General features: G+C 50.7%; 1 protein-coding gene across 5 annotated transcripts in view; it reads left to right on the top strand.

Moving 5' to 3' along the window:
* The window catches only part of LOC724851 (LIM domain only protein 3), a 79,406-nt gene that overhangs the window by 47,076 nt on the left and 17,327 nt on the right, over positions 1–15,003 (top strand). For 3 of the 5 annotated variants that reach the window (XM_001120755.5, XM_006568209.3, XM_006568208.3), the window contains exon 2: positions 9,354–9,448. The exons of 1 other annotated variant lie outside the window; for it this stretch is intronic. The gene's annotated coding sequence lies outside the window, so the exon portion shown is untranslated. Of the gene's footprint in view, positions 1–9,131; positions 9,227–9,353; positions 9,449–15,003 lie in introns of those variants that run through there. One more of the 5 variants, XM_006568210.3, reaches the window with a different exon arrangement.

Genomic DNA, 15,003 nt, shown 5'->3' with positions numbered 1-15,003 from the left:
TGCGCTTTGTCTCTCTTGTCCTCCCCGCGAAATGTTCTCGCGGGTTCCACGCGACTCCGTGGAATATATCGTTACCGTGCTACTTATTAGAAGCATCGCAGCGTGGAAACCCTAGGGATATCCCGTTCCGTTCGATTCCGGTGGAAGGTGTAAAATCGGCGGTCTCGTTTGCAAGGGTTGTTCTTCGGGGAGCGGCGAGTATCGGCGGCCGCGTCGGTGGCAGAGATCCAGGGGCAGAGGTGGCTCGCAAGCAAGAACGGGCGGGCAGGGCGGGAGGTTATTGCCTGTTGGGTGATTTATCTAGTAATACTAGTCGACAGGCCACGAGGCCGGGGCACCAGGCATGGGGGCAAACCCGTGCCTTCTACCCCTACCCGTGGGGCCAACCACCGGCACCGGTGGAAATTAAAAACTCACTTTATTACACGTCTCATTCTGTGCCGCCCCTGCCCTCGCCACCCCCCGGCCAAACCGTCTATACGATCCTCTCCTTTCCTCGTCCCGCTCCTCTCTCGTTCCGCCGCGCGCTCCACTCTCGTCACATCCTGCCGCCCCTGCAGCGCCTCGTTCACCGCGGACCGACTTAATATGAGGCCGGCCATACCTGATGGAACGAATATTATTAAAGTTCGCCCGCACGCGAAACCCGTGAAATATCGCTGCTCCCTTTCTCCTTTCCCTCCCCACGCTCCACGTCTCCTCTCTTCAGCGCCGTTTAGACCCTTCACTTCCTCCACTCTTGCCACCGGGCTTTTATTATCTGCCTCTAGCTTATACTCGAGACGGTAGCGAACTCCCAGAAGCAAAAATAATCACGGGTAAGCCGCGATGTAAATACGCTGCCGCTCGGCTCCCACCCTCTCTCATCCTCGCCTTCCTCCTTCCCTTCTCTCTCTCTCTCCCTCCCCTCTCTCGGAATCCTTCGCATCGAGCTTTTCCATTTGCCCGATGCGGTGGTATTCCGATTTTTCAAGTTTTCGCGGAAACGCCACCGCGGATCGAGCCGCACGCTCGAGTACTCGCGCGGTAAGTAACGGAACGTTACGCGATGGATTATTTATGATTCCGTGCTTTTATCTGTATTACTTCGTCCGTTGCGGTCCCGGCTGCGCCGCCAACACCGATCTCCCGCTTATGTATTAAGAATGCTTGTTTCCCGCACGGGGTGATCTGTCGCGCCACACGAAAATTTAACGCCCCTAACTTAAGCGCGATACCAATCTTGGATACGATTTCCTCGATCAAATTTCTCCTTCGATCGATCCAAAAGTGACACAGATTGTTTTCTTTACCGTCCCACAAATTCTCCTATTTTGAATTCGTTTATTTTACGGGAACATAACATACAGTCGCGTCTACGAAATCCGATCGAGAAACGCGCGTTAAATTCACGAATTCTAGCTACCTTACTCGATTTATCGAGCCGAACATTATTGGCCGTTTTGCCCTCTCTCTCTCTCTCTCCCCGTCTTTTCAACCGATGACTAAATTTTCCCTCTCGGTCGGAAGGAGGGGACGCCCGTGTATAATCCGCAGACAATCAAGGTCGGTCGGTGGTGCGAGGCGGGGTAACGCGATTGATTCAATTTTCAACGTAAAGGGAGCGGTTACGGAGGGAAAATTGAAGCAGCGCGTTGATCGGGCTCAAAACGGCCGTGGAACATTTATCTTATCGAGGAGACATTGGCAAGGAAAGCAAGAAGACCTTCTAATCACCTTTGCGTTGCAGCTGCGCTCCCTCCTTCCCTCCCTCTCTCCCATCCTTTCTCTCTCTCCCTCTCCCTCCTTCTTTCCTTCCCCTTCGCCCGTCTTCACCCTTCCATATAGTCGAGTGCTCACGCATCCGTCAGCACGCGTGTGATATACCCGTACCCGTCGGTATCTGCCTATCTTTTATTAATGCCAATAAGGCAATTATCGTGGATGAATGGCGCGGGCGCCTGGATATCCCGCTCATGGCCCGCTGTCGTATCCGACGTGGTTACCCGCGATCCGACGTATCGATGGCCTCGAACCGATCGCTTCTCTCTTTTTTTTTTTTAACGCGCCATGGAACAAGCCATCGTCCACCATCGATCTCGGGTGTCGAGAACCCTCCCCCTCTTTCCAGAATGGGGTAGGGTGGGAAAAATCGTGTAACGATCGTCGAAACTTTCGAATATATCTGGCCCACGGTCCTAGCAAACAGTTGCTTAATATTTCGGGAACGGATAATACCAGCGCGGAGGGCAAACAACGCGTAGTAGTATTTCGGCGACGAAATAACCCAAGTCAAATAAAAACGCGGAAACAAACACGGGAACGGGACGCGGAACGCGCGCGGGTTCGAAAACTAGCTTTCACCCTCCCCTCCCCTCGCCTATCCTCTCCCTCGCGCTCTTGATTCGCCGCGCAATCCCGCGATTTCAATCTAGCTCGGTGCGTAAGTGTCGAGGAGGGGGAGGGTGGTTAAGTCGAAGGTCGCGCCGCCTAACCGCGGCTGCCTTATTGAAAATTATCCGCGCGCTCTGAAAAACTGATCTCTCTCTTTCTCTCTCTCTCTCTTCATCCGGGTTCTTGAACGTTTGCGCGTTGCTCGGCTCGTTCGCTCCACGAAATATATATATATATATATATATATATATATATATATATATATATATATATATATATAAAGCGGGGGATGGGGAGAATAATATAGGAAAGAGGGGTTTCTCCAGTCTCCGCTAAGCAATATCCATCCACCCCACATGCCTGCCTGCTTGCCTGCCTGCCTGCCTGCCTGCCTGTCTGCCTGTTCGTATTATCGGTATGTACAGGCGGGCTCTCAGCAATTTATCCATTACGGTCCCAGTCGCGCGCGCACTATTATTGCATTTTTTGAAATTATTGCACTCCCGGCATCGACGTCGCACGCCACCATCTTGATTGACAGGCCGTGCGCGCCTTTATCGCGGCACAGCCGCACCCCCTTCGTCCCCGCGTGCGATGAATCGAGTCGCGTACAACGCGTGCCGCATCGATTTATCGTTACGCCTTTCGCCACCCGCGAGAACCGTAACCGTTCATCGGGAATCGTTTTATCGATAACGAAAGAGATTGTTACCGCGTCTTTATAAGAATTGCTTATTATTATTATAAAGGCTGCTGATGGGCCCGCGAATGGGAGAAGGAGGGGTTCTCCCTCGCCTGAAACTGGGTCTGAAGCTTTCTCTAAACGCTTTCGGGGATCGATTATAATCAATCGGCAATGCATTCTGTACGCGTTTCTTCTCGACGGAATACTTATACATCGTATGTCATCGTGTATGTCGAGTATGTAGTGGAAAGTTGCTCTGGTTTCTCGTTTTTGTTACGAGTCTCCCTCGATTAATCTCGCCGCCGGTGTTGTATATTAACCGGCCAAGTTAACACTCGTCGAATAAAGCAACTGGAATTTTATCACGGTCGAGCATTTCCATTCTTGGAGAGAGAGAGAGAGGGAGAGAAGGGGGTTCCTCTTGGGGGAGCGCGCATACGTGCGTAGACTCAATTATCCAAAGTGTGCGCGGATGGTTGTATCGGAGAAGACTGGATGGTCTGAAAGGAGGTACGGTAATACATCGTGTCCGAGAGGCAAACTGGAAGGATGTACGAGTTCGTTTGGGGCGAACGAAGTCCGCAGAGGCTGGCGAGGTAAAGGTTGGCGCGGTAAAAAATTCAGAGGGTGAATAAATCAAGGAGCGTCGCAGTAGCGGCGACGCTAGTGGAGGCAGGGAAGGAGAAATAGACGGGGAGAAGGAGCAGAGACTCGAAGAGGCGCGCGAGCAGCCAGGGAAAGAGTGGCGGCCGATGCGTCACGATCCTCTTTCTTTTGTACATACTTTATGGCGAATAATGCGTGAAAAGGGAGCGGGCCGGCCTCGCGCGTCTCGTTTCACCATGGACATTCCCACGTATATCCATGTGTATACGTACATATATATATATACATATACACACCGTTCCAACGTAATCCTCTGATCCGTCCTTAGACGCATCGTGATTTAGGGCACCCCTTGCACTCGCACACGTTGGCTTGTTCTTCTATTACAGAAATACGATTAGCCACGCCGGCATATGTATATCGCAGCTCGTACGTATTGTCGACATATTCAACGTATCCTGTATCTCGTTATTCTTCGCCCGAACGATATCGCTCGTTTTTCATTCGGTCCTTGGGCGTTGAGTTATTCGCAGAATAAAGGACATTAATCGTGAACACGCAACGTGCGCTTTTATAAATAGGAGCGATGATCCGGGATTCGAAACGTCTCGAATACGTCTCGTGTCGGTTTATAACGGTTGTTCCGAGCTGCGCTGCAATCTTCCCGGGAACGTGTATCGAGAAGATCGGTAATTACGCCACGCTGCGAAGTAATGGCCGATACCTTTTTACGTCGCTATCCTATTTGCGAGAAAAAGGATTAAGAGGCCGGACGGAAGAAGAAGAAGAAGAAGAAGAAAAAGGAGAAGAAGAAGGATCGAGAGGAGTCGAGAGTGGGGGAGAGAGAAAGGATTGGAGGGGCGGAAGAGTGGGAAGGAGACGGGCGAGAGGGAGGGTGTATCTATACAGTGGGTATAGATCGTAGCGTATCGTCGAGTAAGTTGGAAACGGAGGGTAGGGCGCTCGGGGGGATGGTGGCTCATCTTGTAATGGACTCAGAAGACAGGCGAGTCGGCTAATGGACCCCTGCTCCTCCAGAAAAGCTCTCGGTATCTGTGCCACACGAGCGTCGATGCCATCTCGAGGCTTCGTCCCTCCAAAATCCGCAACGCCGTATCGCATCGCGCGAAACGAATCCGCGTCTCCCGTTTCCCCCGGATCGTCGGCGGAAAGAGAATTCGAGGCTATCGTATCGCCTAATAGGCGGAAAAACTGTCCGTTGTTGTTTGCCGAGTTCACGCTCGGAAAAATATTTGACGTTGCGCGCGGAGGATACCTACGTGTGTTTGGATAACGGGGCAACAACGGGGCGAGCGCGTAGGAACTCGCGTTGGACGGGCAGAGAGGCGTGTAACGGTGCGAGAGCGCTCGCTGCACAAATATTTTCCCGTGGAGATGCGGAACGGTGAGCATTTTCAAGAGGGTACGCGTGCTCTCGGACCTGTAATCGGGCAGAGAGAGAGAAAGAGAGAGAGAGAGAGAGACGTTTGGCCCGGAAAAACGCCTGTCTAACTATTTTATGAAACCTTGGAACAAGACGTTCGGGAGTGATCAGAACGAATAATAAACGAGGACAAGAACAATTGACTCGAAATGAAAATATATTTGATTCGCGTGCGTTGGCTCGCGTGTCACCGGGGATAAGAGATGGTAGTGATGGTAGAGACGAATAAAAGTTAGCTCGAAGATGGACAGGAGAGAGAGAAAGAGAGAGAGAGAGGGAAAAGTGGGTGAAGGAGGGCAGAGGTAGCTCTACTCTCATCTACTCCCTTCTTCTTTCTTTTTTTATCCTTGATCGGTCGTCCTTTCTCGGTCCACTCTTGAGAGTAACGTCTACCTTCGTTGATGGGCAACGCCACTTGAGCGGCACTAACACACACACACACACATACGTACATATACTCATACACGCCCCGGACTCCGTTCCACGTAGCTGTCCGGCCGATGTCCGATACATCAGGTCCATGCATAATAAATCCACGGGAGCGGAGAGCGTGCGGAGCGCGAACACGCGCGCTTCCTACCTTCGCCCGTGTTGGACGGGCGGATGTTGAGCGGAACAGAGACAGGGGGATGCACTTGGAGTCGAGTGGGAACTTTGAAAACGGGGCTCCGGGACGTCTCTCCGCGCGTGTTTGTCCTCTTGCTCATCGGGAAAGCCTTCGTCCGGATATCAATATCCAGGGGCCGATGGTGTTGGCGGGGAAAACTTGGCCATCAAATTTTTCCCAATTCGCTTCTCGTGTCTGGCGGGGAAGTTGCACGTGAAAATCGGTTCGATCGGACAGATGGTGTCCTCGAACGTCGACCACGTACGCGGTCTATTCTCTTTTAGAAAATTCCACTCCAACTTTATGATTCTTGTTTCGTGCAATTCCGTATTTTCGATATTGATTTTGCGATCGAGGGTGATTGTTTCTTTCTAGATTTGTTAAAATTATATATATATATATATATATATATATATATATATAACGATCGCAATTTAAGGAATTTTTTTTTTTTCTTCCTTTTTAAAATATCGATTCGTGTTCACGTTTCGTACGAAAATTTGTAATTATCATTACGATCTCGTTAACGGGAACGGACGTTGAATTGTGTTCCCTGTTTCAGCGCAACATCCTGGCAATTACCGGGGTGGGGACGAGAAGGGTGTATCGCGTGACTACGGGAAATTTAGGTTTTATCGAAGAAAAGCTCGATCGAATTTAGAAGTTGAAACCGGCGCGGGCTCTCTTAATTAACGAACGCTAAATAAATCTGTTCGGGGCGAAACTCGAATGGGTCGGGCACAAGGGGGTGGTTGCGGGTGCCGGGCGTAGAATTTATTTCGGCATCGACACGGAACGTTTCTTCGGGGGGAGACAAGAGAACTCGGTGGTCTGGATAGCGGGCGAGCTGCTAGCTATACCTACCCGAGTGCCGTTTAGTTTAATACACGTAACGCTACTCTCCGCCTGCTTTTTCTCCCAAATACTCTACTTCCAACCGGTTCGAAGTGGTATAAGTCGTGGACAAAGTAGACGGCGTACAGAAAACCTCCATTAAAGTCCCTAGAAGTGATTAGTACCTTTCCCATCTTCCCCTTCTCCTCTCTATTCCAACCTTCCTCTCTCTCTCTGTCTCCCCCCTCTCTCTCTCATTCTCACGTTTCGTTGCCTCCCCGCTTCCTCCGCAGGTATATCCTACTCCTTCGAATGGATCATTCATCCGTTCGATCCATTAACTTAGCCAGAATTTTTGGTTCACCGTCAAACCGATCACGCCAGGCTGAAAGACCGTAATGGACGTGAGAATCGGATTCTCCGAAACGATCCATGGGTATTTCCCCTCCTTCCCTTCCTCCTCGGTGTATTCCGTTCGGCTTTTAAAAAAATCCACTCCCATCGCCGTGTTTTCTGCGCGTGGTGATTCCCGACACAAGGTCGGTTTTCCAACCAACGGAAGTGACACGAAACGAGCCGCGCCGTTTCCAAGCTTGGCCGCCGCGAGTTAAAAGCACCGACAGCCCGGACCTCCCCCGACATTCTACGAAATTAAATTCAACATAGATAGTTTCGTTCCTGATTGCAGATGAAACCTGGCAATCGCCCCAATTTCATTTCGTCCTCCGCGAAAAATAGAGAGGGAAAGGCTCTGTGTGCGTGTTACGCGCACGTACGTGTATATATGCGCGGCAAGGGTTGGCCAAAAAAAAAAAAAAAGGGGTGGATGCGGATTGTAAACCGACGCGTCGAAATCCCGATTCGAAAAATAGAGCGGCACGTTTCCCGTGAACCGGAAACTTGGCGGACGTTAAATTTAGCCGCGCACCGATCGGGAGAGGTGGTTGGGTGGGAAACTTGGGAAGAGGAGGAAGGGGGAGAGGGAGACGGTGAATCGAGGACGGAAGGAGGAAAGTCGTGTAACGAGTGGAGTCGAGTCGAACGAACAAGTTCACGGAAATATCATCATTTTGCACGAGCGTGATCCATTCCTTTCCCCTGATTTAATCAGCGGCCGGTCGTAAATCAGCCAATAATTAAAAGAGAAGCCCATCGTCGATGGTAAACACGGCCTAATCCATTTCAGTTGGGTAGCTCATAGGTGCGGATAGTATGGGAGTGGAAAAAAAGGTCGTAGCCTTTCTAATTTAATCTGGCGAATGATTCCGTGATTCTCGAAGCCGGCGGCAACCCTTTCATTACTTACGTTCCCCACTTTACCACCCCATCGAGATACCCTCGCGCGCGCCACGGCAGCTCCCGAGCCTCTCTGCCTCCTTTGCCCCGCGGATACCCCCCCAAGAACCGGCGCAGAACACTAAATCAGCGACCAGTGTAATTTTTGTAATGGGAGGTGTGGCCTCGTAGGGGTGGTAGACGCGTCTCCCACCGGGAGAACCAGACATATAGTAGGGATGCCATCCCTGCGTTCGCCTCGCGCCGAGGAATGGTAGGGTTCGAAGGGGCGATTTTAGGGGTGGAATTCTACGATGCGAGCACGCCGCTTCGGTGGTTAATCCTCCGTCGCTATGTCTCAACTCGGGTTACGATCCGCCACGTTACTGCCTTCTCTCTCTCTCTCTCTTCCTCCCTCTCTCTGTTTCCGTCGCTTTGTTACACTTTGCTTCCCTCCGACTCCACCGCGCTCAACGTGTGTATACGTGTATATACGGTATTTGCACGTACACGCTTTCATCTCCCGATACAAAGCAAATCTCCTTCGTTGATTTATCCTCGAAAGGACGGTAATTAGAGACACTTCTGTTCCTACGAACGATGCCCGCGTGGTTATTATTAAACCGCGTATCGGCCGATGAAAATCGTTTTCCATCGAGTCCTTCCCCTTTGCCATTCCAACGATCCGTATCGGTCTGTGCTTCGTTATTCCCGCATTTAATTAACTTACGACGAATATACAAGTCAAATCGACCTCTTAAAAAAAGAAAAAAAGAAAAAAAAAAAAGGGAGAGAAAAAAACATCTCCGCTTAGAAATCTCTTTATTCCTCCGGATCGAATCCGCACTCGACTCGTGGGAACATATTCCGTACCGATACGATTGGCGCTTTGATCATCGTCTTAATCGGCTTGAAACGCGAGCCCCCGCGCTCCTCGCTGCCCGAGAATTTCGCTCGAGTAGCAGTTAAACTGTGCGGCAGCGTAAATGGTTCGATGATAGGCGGACGCGGAGTGGGGCAGCGAGTGCGGGTTGCGTTTGATGGCGGGTGCAAATACGGGTTTCGGCTTGTGCGAGTTCCTCGGGTTCGGGATACGGGTGCGATGACGGTCGAGTGTGACTGACAGGAGTGGGGTGGATCGTCACCGGCGGGGAAGGCGAGAGCAGCGACGCAGGGATGGAAATCCGCCGAGTGGTGGGGATACGGGACGAGAGTGGGGCGGCCAGAGGGGTAAACGGTGGAAGAAGTGGGGATTTATCACTTTCGGTGGCGTGCCGCGGTCGCACGCGGTACTCGGTAGTTTACAACTGGCCGCCGAACGGGCGGTTTCGTGCCTATCTCGCCGTATCCCTCCTATGACTCTATCGGTGTTCGCGAAGAATCCGCGATGACTCGTTTCGAGGTAGAATAGAAACGACGTTAGTTAACCCGTACTTGTATACCCGATTATAAACGAATTGCGCGCAGATTACTCGTTTCGATTTTCCATGGCGAGTCGAATGATAAACAGTGTACGTTGTTCTGTGCAGCTGGTGTAGTGGTGTCACGTGACGGAGGGAATCTGGAGAATCGTTCTCGGCACAAGGCATCCGTGGAAACTGGCTCGAGCTTCGAACTCTGTTAGGTAAGTTTTCGGAAAGAAGGAGAACTTGGATCAATTATTGACACCTTGATTTCTTGCTCGATTTTTTGACGTTTCGAATTCGGATGATTTCGTGTTTTTCTTCGTCCTTGTCTCTTCTTTTCTTTTCTCTCTCTCTCTTTTTTAACACACAAATATCGTCGCTAATTGCAGTGATAAAAAACGAAACGCGAAAGAGGAATTTGCGATGCGGTGTGTAATTCAAATTTCACAAGTTCCATTCGGCCAGTCTGGTTCGAGCGCGATCACACGTTCAATTTAACAGGGGCTTCCGGTGAAAACCGCATTTGCCCTTTCCACAGTGGTGCGATTAACGTGCGCACGCGTGCTTGTTCCCGCTCAATCCGCGTCGTTTGAAAATTGTTATAAAATTCCGCGTAATCCGCTTTGCATGCGAAAGATGGTAAATGGAAAAAAAGTGGTTGGAAGACAAATGGAAGGTAAAAATTACTCACTGACCCGATATCGCGCGTTCCTGTACTCGACGAAATAAATCTGTTATTGCGGTCGCATTTTTTTTTCTTTTTTTTTCGTCGCGTCTCGTCGCAGTTTAGTCATCGAGTCGATTCGAGTGTGTCTTCGTCCCTATTGGCAACGAAGGCAACGCGCTCGTATGGTTGCCGTTAGCGATACCGATTCCTTAGAAGCGAGCTAATCCGCATCCCGTCAAATGCTGGCGTTCACGTGCACCCGTTAATTTTTCGGTAAAGTGGTTCGCTCGGTTACAGCGGGGCGCGGGGACGGGGGAATTTTTTTCAATCAACGTTCGGAATTACCGTGTGAAACACGACGTTTCATCGCGCTCATAACACAATACCGCCGTTATTACGAATGGGACATCGGTCGTTCGCTTTAATTGACTTTGATACGCCGCACGCCCGATGTTTATCTCCCTCGTGCGAGCTGTGTATGTAGACAAAAAAAAAAAAAAAAAAAAGGAAAAAACAAAAAAATTCATTCATGAAAGTACTATTCACGATTTATCCTGTAAACAACTGATCTTTGAATCAGAGTTAATCGCGTTACATGCACGTGTTTATCTACGCTACGATTGAATTGATACGATTTTTACGATCATCTAATTTATGCTCCGCTCCCCTCCTAAAACTCGTCAAAATTCTGCCATCCATCCATCCATCCGCTGTATCATCCTCCGTTCATTTTTCTTACTTACCACGATTCGTCCCGACCGGATATCTAAGGGGCTGTCCGATCCCAATCGGGCCGAGAGAAACGCGAGGGCTGTCCGTTTGAATTTCAATAATTGGCGCCAGTTTTAGTAGCGGCGGCGGTCTCGTTAGTCGGCCTCCCGTGCGGAGTGACTTAATTATTTCGTTTGAAGTCCGCGGGAGAAGAGAGAGGAAGACGAGAGGCGGGAGGCGGGACGAGACTGTTGAGACGAAGACGCGGAGAGGAGGGTTTTGGACGATCCGCGCGGCGGGGCGGACGATCGTTTGGGTGTACGGTGTCGGTGTGGCTCGTTCGAGGGGCATGGTTGGATCCGTGCACGGCTCACAAATAAATCGAGAGAAAACTGGAACGAGGGAGAAAACGGTGGAGCGAGGCAAACGTTTATTTTACACCGACAAATTGGTGCAGCTAATTAGCTCCGGCTAAAAGCAGAAGTATGACCGTGACGACCGAGCCTCGTCGTGTCGCGCCGCATCGATGTTGCTGCCTCTGTGCGGCCACGGTGTATAACAACGTTTCAACGTTGCTATATCCAGAGACGAACCATCATCCCCGACAATCGTCCTTTACGTTTTCGTATCTTTTTTATAAGCCGCCTCCAATTGAATCTCAGGAATGCCAGCTGTTTACGATAATCCTGCAATTACCGTCCGATTATTTTCTCTCTCTCTCTCTTTCTCAATCACTCCTCCTCTTCTTTAAGTCCCTTCCTCAATTCTTTCTCCTTTTTCCCCCTCGTCCAACAAATTTGAATGTTGATCTTGGAAAGCAGGTGAATATCTTAGATCTTCGTTCGATCGCACGAGGCGTTTATCTGTCGGCGTTGCCGAGGAAATTATAGGGGGGGGGAGGGGAGGGCCGTCAGTTGAGATATAATTTAATAATGCCGGCCACGCGTAATGTCTTTCGACACGCGTCAGCGATAATTCCGAGGCGAATGTCCAATAAAAAGCCACTTTGCCCGATCGAAATATCAAATGTAATCCTCTTAAGTCGGGTGCACCGGTCGAACGTGTATCTCCGAGACTGACCATCCTACGCTATCCTTTTCTCCCTCCCCCTTCCCCCCTTCCCGCGCTCTTTCCCACCCTCTTCTATCCCACTCCTGCACGAGAACGTCCACGTTCTCTCCATCCTCGTCGCGACCACGCGATTCACCCGCGAACTTCTAAGTTAACTTCTAACCCCTCCCCCCGCACACCCTTCCCCCTCGCTTCTTCCCGTCCCTATCCAGAGGCGTTGCTTTTACGCCGATTGAAGCTTCCCGTGGGTCCTTGGGCACTCCGCCAGGTGGCAGTGCCGCATCCTTCTGGGCGTCGGCCCCTTCCCGATATCCCATTTACAAGATTTCTTTTTTTTTTTCACGCCATGCTTCCGATATATATATATTTCACTCCTCGATCCATCCATACATCCATCCAGTTTTTGCCGAGGAATTTCATCGTTGGATAGGAGAGAGAGAGCGAGGTTTAAATTTTTCGCGTGCAACCCCTCTCCGAGTCGTGGTCTCGTCACGAGTGGGCGGACCACGGGCCACGGCACGCGAGCGCGAATATAATTAACCGAAACTTTAATTCGGCCGCCTATCCGCCGGTTCGATAAGGGCGAAGATCGAGGGGATTACGCGAATTTGGGGAACGCGGATCGATGATCGGTGAACGATCGTTGCGGCGAGCGATAGCGATTTCCGGTCACGATTCACCACCGCTCCACTTCGATCGAACGTAAAGCCGTACGTACGTACATACGAGGGACTGGGGGAGGGAGGGAGGGAGGTTGAACGTAAACGCGCGATGGATCCGATCAACGCGGGCGAGATGGTGGACGCGCGTAGACGTAGGAATAGAAGGGAACGAGAAGAGGAGGAGCAGGCGGGCAACCGGTCGGTGGGCAACGCGCAATATCTGTGTCCCCTTGATCATTAAAGAACCATTTGCAGTTGCACCGATGCCGACCGACGTTGAATAATTAACCGGCCACCGACTAAAATCGATTCATTAATTAATAAAGCGGCTACGCTCGCTTCTACTAATAACGCCAGTCCACAATTGAATAGAGATCGCGTTCATTAACTGTCCGTGTACTATTAGCAGCGGTTGCGGTACATTACGAACGAATCGAATCAACTGACCAGAATGATCGAGTTTACCACCCCGATAAACAATTTTTCTGCCCCTCCTCCGTGCCCAGGAGGGCCATCGTACCCGTTATAACCTACGTGTATACGTGCCTCTATACGCTCTCCGTCGCAACCCTTCGTCGATACCGCGGGATACCCCCGGACCAATTTCTTCTGCGCCCCCTCTCCCTCTAAAATCGCGAACAAAGACGGCCCGTTTCACCGTCACCGAACGTTAAAAAGAGGTTTGTCTCCTTTGTCGATTCCTCCGATCACCTCAGACAGAGAGCTCCAGCGGTTCTCCCGACTCTCTCGCCGCGAATTTTCCTCCCCTCCTCCTCCTTCTCCTCCTCGAGCACGAACGAACGAGAAGGAGAAAAGTCCCTCCTTCCTTCTCGCTCGACGATTCTTTAAGCAAGCGCTCCGTCTATCTCCTCTGTTTTCTGTCCGCTTTTCTCCGCTTCTTTCTTTTCTATCCATCTCTTTCTCTCTCTTCTTCGCTACCTCGTTGGTCGGGCGTGCCGGCTATTGGCCGGGGATATCTTTCGATTATCAAGACCATTCGTAGCTACCGCCTTAGCCGAACGGGCGCCGTTGTCTTCTCGGCTCTTTCAATTAATGTTTTGATTGATTTCGGACCCTTGCCCCGAGGCCGACCCTCCCCTCCCCTCCCGTCCTCTCGAGCACACGATTCTTGCCGCCCCTTGTCGCTGCTCGCCGCGCTCGCGTCATTGATCTTCATATTTACCTTTTAAGCTTCTATTGTCTCGTTTATACGGTGCCGCGTTATTTGTACAGGATTATTCTTGGCAACGGGTAAGTAAGACCCTTTATCGGGGACAGTGAAGAGATTCGATCAGATTATTCCTTTCTTCCCCTCCGTAAAAATTCTTCTCCTTTAACTTCCGTACCTTTTTGTTATCAAAAGACGTTATAACGTTGCGTATATCGTTTGGGGAAAATATATCCATCAAAACTGCCCCAACGATTTGCTCGAGTCAAAGAGCGAGCGATTTAAAGCACTTTCGGAGGGAGGGGCCGGGATGGCCGTTAGCCACAGCTTTCTCCCGGGATTAACCGAGACTTCCGTTTCCGATGTACGCGCGGAATCCACGCGGGGAATGGACCCCCTGGTGCGGCCGTTTGGCAACGTAACTCGGCGACGTGCATCGGTAAACGAATCCAAGCCTCGAGACTCGCTCGAGACGGCGTTATATACCGGCTGGCTGTTTTATTGCGAGATTTGCGGCGTGGCCTCTCCGTGTAACAAGACTTACTGAGATCTTAATAGAATCTGAGACCAACCCCTCTTCGACCGAGTCTCGTACCACCGAGTAACTCCGTCTTCGACTACAACCCCCCACCCCCGTAACCTTCGTTTTCTAACTCGCTCTCTTCCTTCCCTTTTTTCCCTTTCTTTTCACTTCTTCTTCTTCTTCTCTCTCCCTTCTCTCTCCCTTCTCTCCGTGGAAGATCCTTCTTTCCTTTTTCCGCCAGAGAGCATCGCGTCCCTCCTACGCTCTGCCCGGCCTTTCTTCGGCCGGGGAAGGATGGAAGGAGAAGGGAGTTGACCTCGACGCTGCATCCCTCTATCAGGAAAAGGGGTGCTTATTCTAAGCGTATATATAAGAGAGGGGTAGGAGAATGGTCGGGGTGGGCTGTACGGTGATTTATGAATATTGCCTACCGAGAAAAGTGTATCGCGGGGTGCCGCGTCGATTCCGGAGTCGAGTTCGAAATACGCCTTCGTATACGTTCCTTCTTCTCGTTCCTCTATTAGCTTAGAGAGGATCGGCCTCGGAAAAATGAAAAAGAAAGATCCGAGGAGATCCATCCGATCGCGCCTCCCCGATTTCGATCGTGTCGCAGCACGATATCTCTCCCTTCTTCATCATCGATTATGAGCCAGAATTATCTGAAGTTTCGCGAAGTGAAATTATCGATAATCGTTTAACGGAGAAAAAAAAAAAGAAAAAAGAAAGATAAAGATCGTGGCGGAGAGGAGAGGAGTCGTTGGGATATCGGGCGATATTGGCTGGACCGATCGCGGAGATTGCGCAGATGCTGTAAACCTCGCTGCGCGCTATTCTTCGCGGTACGACGTAATTAATTTTGCGTTTTATCGCGTGGGATCGACTATTAATTACAGCCGGGGAACGTGAGTGCTCGCGAAAACCTCACCGCGCTAAATGAATGGTCCTTCGGCCGACAATAGGGAAACCTTATT

This window comes from Apis mellifera, linkage group LG2 (genome assembly GCF_003254395.2).
Source record: "Apis mellifera strain DH4 linkage group LG2, Amel_HAv3.1, whole genome shotgun sequence".
NCBI classification, from domain to species: domain Eukaryota; kingdom Metazoa; phylum Arthropoda; class Insecta; order Hymenoptera; family Apidae; genus Apis; species Apis mellifera.
The sequence above is the reverse complement of the archived record's forward strand: the minus strand, read 5'-3'. Positions and strand labels throughout refer to the sequence as shown.